This window comes from Apis cerana, linkage group LG15 (genome assembly GCF_029169275.1).
Source record: "Apis cerana isolate GH-2021 linkage group LG15, AcerK_1.0, whole genome shotgun sequence".
Classification (NCBI taxonomy): domain Eukaryota; kingdom Metazoa; phylum Arthropoda; class Insecta; order Hymenoptera; family Apidae; genus Apis; species Apis cerana.
Genome location: NC_083866.1, coordinates 1,778,968 through 1,791,420, shown reverse-complemented (window position 1 = coordinate 1,791,420; position 12,453 = coordinate 1,778,968). Strand labels below are relative to the sequence as shown.

General features: G+C 22.6%; 1 protein-coding gene and 1 long non-coding RNA gene across 4 annotated transcripts in view; one reads left to right on the top strand and one right to left on the bottom strand.

The window, feature by feature from the left end:
- LOC108000751 (uncharacterized) overlaps positions 1-12,453 on the top strand; it is a 39,888-nt gene that overhangs the window by 2,025 nt on the left and 25,410 nt on the right. Inside the window, exons 1-2 of one of the 2 annotated variants that reach the window (XM_017061327.3) lie at positions 2,086-2,548; positions 10,195-10,525. The gene's annotated coding sequence lies outside the window, so the exon portion shown is untranslated. Of the gene's footprint in view, positions 1-2,085; positions 2,549-10,194; positions 10,526-12,453 lie in introns of those variants that run through there. The other variant, XM_062085363.1, reaches the window with a different exon arrangement.
- On the bottom strand, positions 4,550-10,313 carry LOC108000753 (uncharacterized). 2 transcript variants are annotated; one of them, XR_009832788.1, is made up of 4 exons: positions 10,171-10,313; positions 7,485-7,662; positions 5,379-7,061; positions 4,550-5,255 (listed from the first exon to the last, which is right to left on the bottom strand). It is a non-coding gene; the product is annotated as an uncharacterized LOC108000753 (long non-coding RNA). The 2 variants fall into 2 exon arrangements; XR_009832789.1 differs by lacking the exon at positions 10,171-10,313 and adding an exon at positions 8,732-8,872.

The window sequence follows — 12,453 nt, the reverse complement described above, 5'->3', positions numbered from 1 at the left end:
ATTATTTATATCAAATATTTAAATAATAAATATAGATTTATCGATGAAATTTTATGCGAATAAATATTTAATATTAAAATAAAATTAAATTGCTTTCTTATTCAATTAACAAACTTAATGCGATTTGATATGACAAAAGAAAATTGTCAATTTTCGAAAATATTATTTAAGTTGATATTTCTAAATATACTTAATTTCATTTTTAAAGGAAATTTGATTTTTATCTTTCAGTATCATTTTGCATATTTTGCATATTTCAAAGCATTAATTTAATATATCATTGTATCTTTGCATTATTACCAAACAATCTTATAATAATTAATCAATGTCTTTGAAAATAAAAAATATATAATTAATAGTAACATTTTAAATTGTACTTAAAAAAGATTTAACTTGAAAAAAATGTTTTTCTTACAATAATTATGTTTGGAAGACAAATTTACTTATTTCTTTGTTGCGATAATTTCATTTTTTAACATTTTTATATGATTGCTACATAAGTTTTACCAATTTTATCTATTTCAACATGATACATTGATACGATTGATATATGAATAACTAGAGCTGGAGAAATAAAAAATAATCGAAATAAAAAACAAATTAAAAAATTTCAATAAACAAATAGTTTTTTTAATATCTAAATCATGAATAAATATTATTTACTATTTATTTTTGGATTCAATATAAATAAGATATTTATACTTATGTTATAAAGATATAATAATAACATAATTTTAAAATATTATGTTGTAATAATGTCAAAATTAAAAAGTATTTATTTTAAGTATTATTATTTAATATACTATTCTTTTTATTTTTATATTTCTTATATTTCAATAAAATTCTTATATTTCAAAATGATATTTATAATGATATATAAATGATATTCGAATTGATATTAAAATATACATATATTTGAAATTCTATTATTTATTTAAATATATATCTATTTATTCCTTTTACTAAAAATCTATTTTTCTCAATCTATAAAAATAACTTTATTAAGAAAAAAATTATTTAAATATTTTATGTTACATCATATTGTATATCATTATTATTGTAACGCCAAGAAAAAGTATAACACTTTCACAATTACTGTTTTTAATTCAATTTAAAATTTATAATTAATTTCAATGACTGATGATTTCCAAATTAATTAACTTCTGAAACAATTAACATATTTTATTTAACATTTTCCATAAGATATAATTCTGTGTTACAATAAAATAAAAAAATATCTCTATCATTTCTTTGGAAACAATTAATATTCGTTTAGTATCCAATCACAATATACAATATACAAGAAATTATTAATATATACATTTATTTATATAAAATATTCATCATAACGAATAAAAACATAAATTTTATTCATTTAATACACAATAAGTGATAAATTAAATTATGAAATTTAACATAAAAATATAATAATTGATAATAAGAATAAGATAAAAGAAGAATTGACAATAAGAAAAAGAATCAATAATACAATAATTGAATACAATAATTTATTGCAACAAATAAATAACGAGTAAACTGTTTTTATCTGTAAACCGTTGTACCCTAAATATTTTTGTAATATTAAATTTCGTCAATTTTAATTTATACATTTATTTGTTTAAAATATTTGTGCAAAAATATATTTCTCTCAATATATGCATAAAATAAATAAAATATTATTAAATAAAATTATAAAATACAATTTATTACAAAAAATTAATTTTAATATATTAAAAAACAATCAATTTAATAGATATGGTATATTGCAGAAATAATCTCTGGCACGTCATAGTGTCCGAATATTAATGCGAATCATTATATACAAGGTGACTTTTAAAAACTGGATTTTCGAAACCAAAACAAACATAAAATATCGGTATATAAAAATGTCAAAATGAGCTTATTTATTAAGTTGTAAGCCATTTAAATTTATATTAACTGAAAAGAAACATAGATAAAATAAGATATCTTTATCTCTATTACACCGTCACGTCACTCTGTCTCCGTCTCGTTTTATCTAACGCGAACTTAAATTACTCATAACTTAATAAATAAGCCTCAACTGATATTTTTGTATACCAACTTTTCTCCTTGTTTTTACCTTTGGAATCGATCTTCCAACGGAATATGACGTGCCTCATGATGAGTATATCAACATCCTGTATTGTAACGAACGTGTTACTCGAGTCCAATTCCCAGATAAGAAAACAGTCGATCATACAATCGAACAAGACACGCGTCATTTTGTCAATATTGTTTACGCATTATACAATTTTCGGAAGATATGGACCTTAAATAACGGTGGGATGAACACGTGCCGCCATATTATCAGCATGGAGGAACGCGATCGATGGACGATGTATAAACGTGCGGGTTTCGATTCGACGGTTTCGGGATGATTTCTTATCGTTGCACGAGGTATACGCGCGTTCGCAACACGTTTTCACAATCAGTGGCATTGAGAACAGGCTGCCGGATACTAGTTTTACATCGCGAGTTAATCGAAGGCAAACGTGCATTGGATGTGTGGAAATTTGGTGAAAAAAAAGTATGTAAAATTTAATTATTTAATAAATAAATTTAAATATAATTTTCGTAACATTATGATTGTAAAATAGAATTGCGAATATTTTTGTGAATGTTATATCGTTAAAATTTTAATTTAAACAGTAGAAGGAAGAAATAGAAAGTGCAACGAAGAGAAAAATTGAAAATTTTTGTTTTTTAATGTTTTTAAGGACATATTAAAGTATGCATGGGAAAATAAAAAAAGAAAATAAAATTTTTCGAAACTGAATTAATTACAAGTATTAATTCTTTTTGTTTTTATTACGAAATATATAAAATATATTTGCAAAGAATCAAAATGGAAAATATTCATAATCTTGTTTTTTTAAAATATATATTACTTGTAAAAGATATTCTTCAAAGCGATATTCTCGATATTCTTGATAAGATTTAAATTGATCATCCATATTATTTTTGTTTTTAATTATTGTGATTAGAAATAATTTCATGTAAAGATGGAAAGATAGAAAATAAAGATATATATATTGAAAAAATTTTTTTTTCACTAAAAAGACTGTAAAAATTTATAAATTAAAAAATTAAAGTAGTTATTTTTAAAATTTATAAAATAAAAATTAAACAATTGAAAAAAATTTTTTTTAATTCAAATTACTAATTAAAGAGAGGAAAGAAGAAAAAATAGAGCAAAAAAAAAAAAATTTAAAAGAAAACAAAAGAAAAATCTTTAAGAAATTATTGCCAAATTAAAAAAAATAAATTATTGCATACTTATTTTCGTAATGAATCCAACATAAAAAATCATCAAGCATTACTAATTTATATTTTTTTTCTGAATGTATTACACTTTCTCTACAAACACTGTTATTCAAATATGTAAAGTAAGTCAATTGAAAAAGAGTTTATTAAAATCTTTCCAAGACGTTACCAAAATTTTCATTATAAAAAAATAATTCTACGAGAAACTACAGAGATAGAAAGTTCTGTGAAAGAGCACATATGTAGAACATATCGTATATTTATCAGTTTAGCGTGAAAGATTCCATTCTGAGAGAGTTGTAAGAATTATTCTTATCTCGATGATTAAAGAGAATGGAAGAACTATCATTGATATGTGGAAAGGAGAGTTACTTCAAGAAACAATTTGAGTAGGAAAATTGATCGATTTGATTACTTGATTGTATTTAAAGAAGTTAAGTTATCAATATAGCATCATGAATATTTATACTCGTACAATTTTTGATTATCAAATTTGATTCATATTAATATATCAATATTATTGAAAAATTTTATAATTTTCTATAAAATTATATTTTATAACAAACTCGATTTAAGAAATCAAAAAGTAGAAGATTTAATTTTTAATTTCAGCGAATTAATTTTATAAGAAATTAAAAAATTGATTTAAGAAAATTTTAATTAATTATAGAACTTCTAAATTTGAATCAATTTTTAATGAATTTTTAATTTAATTTTAATTTAATTAATGAGAATAGTCGTTTATTTATTTTAAAATTTCATTTCCGTATTTCCGTATTTCTTTGAAAAGATTTTTATTTTTGTTAAAATTTTTTATTAAAAGTTAAAATATTTTATTAAATGATTGATTATATAATAGAAACTTCAATAGATATTCCTATGATATTATAGATATATAAATATTTTCGTATTTTTTTTAAAGTAGAATAATAAAAAAATTATTATGTTATAAAAAGGGAAAAATATCTTTGCTTACGAAGAATTAGAAAAATAATGAAATTTTAATGTTAAATTATTTTTTATTATTACTTGAATGATCCCAATTTGAAAAACTATTGATCGAGACTAAAATAAGTAAAATCTAAAGTAGTTATTCCATTTATTTAATTTTATATTATATAATTACATAATTTTATATTACATAATATTTTATGATATATTTCTAAAAATTAATATTTTTATTATATTTAATAAGAAATTTATAAAAAATAGTTTATTTTGATATATATATAAATTTAGAAAAATAAAATAATCTTTACTAATCTCAAACAGTGATATATTGATATTCATTATTTATTATATATACATTATTCTTGTTATTATTTACATTGCATTATTATTTACATATACTATTTATCATTGCACTTAAAAATAATTAAATAAAATATTAAATATAATATTAAAAATTAAATATAATATTAAAAGAAATATAATTTCCAGTCAAATTAATGTTTCCAATAATTATATTATTTCTTGTTGAACTTGATCTTGCTTGCTATTACTCATCGTTTAATCACTTCAGGTTCTTTGAAGTTTAATGGCTTCTTCATTGACGATAGTGATATTTGTTCCGAGTTCGATTGAGATCGATGTTCATTCTTGTGATGAAATTCTTTGCAAATTTTACTGTTGTGTCCAATAGTACTGCAATTCCAACAGTAAAATTTGTCAATATTGTTCTTAGCATAAATAGTATCATCTACATTGTTTAATATCTCCAAAACATATTCTGAAATGTGCGAAGGATTCCGCGAAGTCAATGTTGCAGGCGTGAAGCACATTTTCGAGTCAGATGTACTCGCGTCTTTTTCCATGTTAAGTGGGAAACGGTAATAGAATATCCTTTGTTCTGAATTTTGAGAGGCTTTCTACCTACTGTTCGAAGATCTGCTGTCTTCAGACGTCATTCGATATCTAATGTCTCATATGTTTTTTTCAAAGACAGCAATTCTTCATATCATTTCAGTAATCTATCAAGAAAAAATTTAAAATTTAATTTTTTCCATTTTCTTAAGATAAGATAGTTTAGTATATTAATATATCTTTTGTGAATCATAAATTAAACGACTTACTCAGTCGATAAATTTCCTTACCGATTCGTCTTCCCGAATTTTTAATTGAAAAATTTCCTCAAAATAGATGAAAAATTCTTCTCAGATATGTATCAGATACGTTTCTTCAAAAATATTTTAATAAGTCCGTAACATTTCTTGAATGTTTTATTTTCAATGCTAATTCCAATCCGATAAGTTTTTCCCACACTTCGCGCGAAAATTGAAAATAGTGGATTCTTGCTAATAAACGTGGGAATCGGTGCAGCAGCAAACCTAATACATTTCTCATGTTAATAAGATCATAGAATTAGTCATCGAAAGTATAAAAATGATCGAAAATCAAGCTTGTGTTTCCAAATCTTTCATCAAAGAAATATAATATAAACCCAGAATTAACTACAATATGTGTTGCGATCTATCGACAGTATATCGCTGTCACCAGTTTCTATTATGAACCGGAAGGGTGCGGCTGCGTAGTTACGATTCCTTCAGGTTAGAAATGGTTAATCAGGCAAATTCAGTGTTGTTAATTGCAATAGACAAACTGACGTATAGCTAATGCCGGGAGCTACTAAAAATGTTAGTAATAAACTTCTTAATGGTTAAAATGGTCGTTAAACCTTGAGCAACAAAGGTATACCGTTATGGATTTGCTGAGTTGAATATCATAATTGAATTTTATGTATCATATAATAAGGTAGTTATACATATATATACATGGAATTTTTATATTCATCTACTGTACTCGTCATATTTTGTTGACCAGAAAATTTCTCGATATTCTAAAAATTTAATATTTGTTGTCAAAAGTTTCTTATTGATTTATTTTCTATTATTCATGATTTTTCAATGAAAATAAAAATTTTTATTTAAAATTTTATTCATTTGAACTCCGATTCGAAGCTAAAAACCGATTATTCCTTTTCTTACTGAAAAAAATATATTTTTTCATTTTTTTAATGAATATATAGAAATTCAACTATATATATATATATTATGAATCATACAATTAATGTTTGATGTTGAGATTTATGAGTACCGTCAAATGAGAAATTTTGAAAGGAATATTGAAATAAAGTTAAATTTCGATTTTGATAAAAAATCTACTTTTTTCGATTTATTACTTATTTATCTGAATCCTGATTTGAAATTGAAAATCGATTATTCCTTTCTTTCATTGATTTTTATTAAAAAAATTGATATATTCATCTAATTCATTGTTCGTTTGTTCTTCAAGAATAGATATAAAGATAGATAATAGATATAAGATAGATATAAAGATTCCATTGTGTATAAATATATTCTATGTATGTCATACAATTAATATACAAATTGTCCAATGTAGTGATCGCGATATCTACAAATAAACTATCACCAGATGAGTTATTTAATTCTTTTCACACAAAAAAGAAAAGCGGGAACCAAAAAATAATGTAAAATAATATAATATACTTACTATATGTAATTACTTGAAGCGTAACTGAAAGAACTATACCTGATATCGTACAAAATTTGTCGTTCAACTGACCCTTCTGAGCTCTTACAGTTCTTTCATACCCTAAAATTGGGGAAAAACGAGTAGTAGAATAAAAGGGAAACTATGACCAACATGAAAAAAAATGTTTCATGGGGAAATTTTTATTTTCCGTTGGCCTGAATTTTCTAGAAACCAAGCAGTGCGTACGATTTTCAAATAAGAAATTTGTTTGATTTGATATATATCTAGAAAAAATAAAAAAGTTTATATTAATTTATATTAATCTAAATAATATATATACTTAGTGTATATAATAAATATTGAAAAAATTAAATCCTTTTGAATGGTAATATTCTATATTATCAAATTAAAAAATATTAGAAATATTAAGTAAAGTAATTGACAATCTAATCATAATATTATTAAATATATTAAAATAAAAAAGTAATTAATTTTTTTATTAGTAAATATAGAATAATTTTGATTAATATTTTATTAAGTTTAAAAAAAGATTAATTTTAAAATTGTCTTTAATATTATTAAAAATAAATAGTAATATTTATTTTATAAATAAATTATATGATATACTATATGATAAATTAAGATTGTTATGAAATGATAAGGATTTAATTTTTTCAGTTGACGAATAATAAATTGGATTATCTTACTTAGAATATTAAAATAAATTTGTTGGATAATAATTTTTCATTCCATTTTCTGTCATTTTTATATATTGTAATTATTTATATACAATCAATAATGATTGTTGAATAAATTTATTAGAAAGACTTATTGGATATTTTCCAACCATGGAAAGGAGATATTTTTCACTAAAGAAGGCATTTTCTGTAATTAAATAATACAAAATTTAGAATAGAAATTAAAATTAAAAAATTAAAAATTTTTTAAATAAATTAAATAGAAATGAAAAAAAATGAATGATATAATAATAATAGAAATCAAATAAAAAATAAAAAATAACTAATATAATTCTTAAAATATTAAAAAATTCACTAAATTTAATTAAAAAATTATGAAAAATATAAATAATTATTCGATAAATAAAATTTATATATCCATATAATATTGAGAATAAGAAATTTAATATTTACAAATAAATTATATAAATACATAATATATAATAATTATCTTTAAATTCTTGGAAATTTAATAATAAATTTAAATAAATTAAATATTTATACAAATAAATATTTATAGAAATAAATTTTCAAGTGTATCAGTATTCGAATTATATTAACTGCATTTAAATAATTTATTCAATTTATGTACATATGTTTCATATCGTTCACGCAAGGTAACCAAATATTAATCTTATTTAAAAAAATATTCAGAATTAATTATAAAGAAAATTATTTTTCTATTACAATATTAACAACTTATTTATACTATATATATTATTGAATATAATAAAAATTCATTAAAATATTAAAATATAATAAAATAATTCAGAATTTAAATTAGTGATTTTTTTAAAAGAACATATTATAGATAATTAAAATATAATCTTTCGAGTCTACTCAAATTTGAAAAATGTTTTATTGAATTTATCTGATAATATCTAAGAAAAGTTATATATATAGGCTTTAATAATTTTAAATTCTATAAATTCAATAAATTTGTAGAATTGTAATTTGATATTCGATATTATTTTAAACATTATAATTTCCAAGAATTAAAATTCTAAATATATATATATTGTACAATTAATTAAAAATAAGATTTTTATTATCTGAATATTATTAATAATATAATAATAAATATAATAATATTAATAATATTCAAATATTAATTATATTATATTATTTATAAAATTAATATTATATATATGCATTTTTTTTATATATTTTGTGTTTACTAATTTTTTTATAATTATTTTAATTTTAAAATTACTTACCTTTTAGAAAATATTTTAAATGATAAATAGTAATTTTTAGAAATATTATATATGAAATATTTAGAAATATAAAAATATATCATCATATTAGTAAAGTAAAGTAAAGTAAATTTATCGAAATGAAAAATGCGTACTGCCAGAATTAACACTAATTCGCTAAGCTCTTATAACAGACTGAGGGTATCTACATAATAGCAAGTATCCATGCTTGTAAACAAAAGTGACCGTAAATCACATCATTAATGTGACTTCGACTTATGTTTATAATCAAACGACAAATAAATTTCAGTAAATGAAATCTAAGCAACATTCAATGAAGAATAAAAATTTTGAATATCAATAATAAATGATTTTGATTAAATTGAATAATTTTAGAAGATTAACTTATTATAAATTCAAATTTGTTATGAATTTGTTATTGAGCTATATATTTATCTATAATAAAAATATAAATTCATTTTTCAAAAATGAAAAGTTTGAAGAAAGAATTTAAAGAAAGATAATTATTTGAATGACTTGAAATGAAATAATTTTTTAATTATTAATTAAAAATTAATTAAAATATATATTATATATTAAATATTAATATAAATATATATCAATAATAATAAATTAAAACTTTTTAGGAAATTTTCTTTATTATGGATATTTTCAATATCCTAATTATTATCAATATAAAAAATTAAATAGAATAAAATTATTAATATTGATCCATAAAAAAATATTTTCAAAACTTAAAAAAAATTTTAATTTAAAAAAATTAAAAAATTCTTAAAAAATAATTAAATTTTTTGTAAGATACATTTTAAAATACAAAAGAAAATTTTATAATATTGTTTAATTTTTTTTTTAATTCCTATTAAAAATATTTCAAACTTTTATAAAGGACAATAAAAAGGAAATATAATTTTAAACTCAATAATATAAAATATTTCTAATAATAAAACTAATAAAATATTTTTCAAAACATAATAATAAAATTTGAACTTTGTTAAGATTTTAAATAATATTAGATTTTAAATATTAATATTCGAAGAACTTTCAAAAAATCTGTTTTAATGTCACAAAGATCGAGTAACGTGGCAATATAATAAAGATAGAATAATCTTTTTATCCGTGTCTCTTTTCACCTATCGTAAACTTGAATCGCTTAAAACTTAATAAACTTCAACCGAAATCATTGTATTCTAATCTTTGCATTTATTTTCCAGAATCGATCTTATTCAAAAGCACAAAGTTAATTATTTATATATATTCTTTATCTAATATATAAATCACAAATATATTAACACTCCACCAACTAACAACAAGATCTAAATCTATTAATGGTAATGCAAAATTTAATAACAAATTTCTTTGAAGCTTTCTTTAAAAAAAAAAAAGAAATTATAAAAAATTAATTTACAAACATTTCTATCAACCAATAATTAACAACCCACCTAACTTTAAAAATCTTTTCACAGGGATAAAAGAATCGTTAAGTGCCTCCACGCCTCCACTTAGAAGCAGGTGCATCCAGTGGCAAGATATATTTTCATAAAGGCTGAAAAACTATCTCACGAGTACTCGCCCATGAGACTCTTGGAACACAATCCCAATCGAACCCTAATCCAACCACGATCGGGGAAGGAAAAGGGTTATCCGTGTTAGTGCGCGTGTCCAAGGGCGTCGCCACTCGCGCCACTTCGTAGGGCGGCGCACAGGGACGCGGTAGTCGCGGTGTGGACGCGACCCAGTGCTCGTGTTCATCGTTGGAGGATCGTTGCCGAGAAGATGAGCCTGGCGCGCCGGGAAGTAAGTACCGCTGGGCGAGGCGGGTTGGCGAGGGGGAGGGTTGGCCACGCATACACCGTCCCCGATTCAACGTCCCATGGGCGGTGGAGGACGATCGATCCGACACCGGGATGTTCCCCGTGGAAAAACACCAAGTTTCCTCGTCGCGTGTCTGAAAGCCTCGTGGACACGATCCCACGAATGGAGTCCGCGTGTCTGCGTACAACGAGCTGGATGGAAACGTTTGATCGAACGTTGGGGATGATGAGGGGAGGAGGGTGGATATATGGTGGATACGTGGTTTTGGGAATTTATGATTCGAGTGGACGTGAAAACTTGGTAGATAGTGTTTGAGGTTTAATTGAACTTTGTGGGCTATGTAGATAACTCGAGGGGGAAAGGAATAGAAACATGGGAAGGTGGTTTTGGGAATTTATGATTCGAGTGGACGTGAAAACTTGATAGAGAGTGATTGAGGTTTAATTAAACTTTGTGGACTATGGTGAGTTAGAGAGAAAATGAATAGGAATGTTTGGTTTTAAAAAGATTTCATTTCAGAGGTTTGAGTAGATATTATGAATATGAGAATTTGGTGGATAATAATTGAATTTTTATTGAGTTAAAGAGAAGATGGAAATTTATGATTTGTGAGTGAATATGGAAGTTTGATATGTAGTAATTCAGGTTTAATTAAATTTTGAATAATGAATTAAAGAGAGGGGAGATACATAGGAATGTAGTTTTAGGAATTTTGTGATTTAAATGGATATTGTGAATATGAGAGTTTAGTGGATGGTAATTGAGTTTTGAATGATTGAATTGAATGTTAGAGGGATAATATTTAAAGATGGTTTTGGAAATTTATGATTCTATAGTCATGGAAACTTGGTAGATACTAATTGAAGTTTAATTGTATTTTATAGACTATGTAAACGATAAATTAGACTTAAAGTGGATACATGAAAGATAGAATATGAGAATTTAATAGATTGAATTGAACATTGGAGATAGTATTTAAAGTAAAATTGGTTTTAGAAATTTATCATTCAACTGAATGTACGAGTTTCGTAGAAATAATTGAGATTTAATTAGAAACGATTTAGAATGGATGCATAAAGGAGAATGATTTATTTTGGATATTAAAATTTGATAGATCCTATTAGTTTTGAATGTTGAAAACATTGGAGACAATTCTTAGAAGCTGGGAAGATGGAATTTTTAGAAATTTATTATAGATATTATGATATATAAAAATATGGAGATAATAATTAATCGAAGTTAAGAATGATAATTTAGAGAACGAGTGAATATATATAGTTTTCAAAATTTATATTTAGAATAAATATTTTAAACAGCTGTGTAAATAATAATGATTAAGATTTAGTTAAACTTTCAAATGGATGACTTAGAGAAAAAATAGATAGTAATTTTTTTATATTGTGAAAATAAATATAAATTTAAAATCTAAAAATTTTATTGGGTTTAAAAATCAAAATTTTCAAATTAAATCTACTTGTAATTTGAGTGAATAAGTGTAAATATAAAAACTTTTGCATAAATAACTGAATGATTTTTTATCTTTAATTTTTGAACGTTGACGATTGAAAAAATAGTTCTGAAAATTTATGATTTGATTAAATCAAATAATATGAACTTGTGAAAGTTTAATAAATAATGATATTTTAATTAAAAATTAAAAACAATTATAATAAGAAAAGGATACATGTGGAATACTACATGAGAAAATGATTTTGAAAATTTATGATTCGAATATTGTGGATATTGTGGATTTAAAAATTTGATGGATAAGTTTAAAATTTAATCAAACAATGGAAACAATAATTTTAGGAATTTATAAATTGAATCAATACAAATATTTGTGGATGATGATTAAATTATGATTGAACATTAAGAATGATGATTTAAACGAAGGTGAAATATAAAAATGG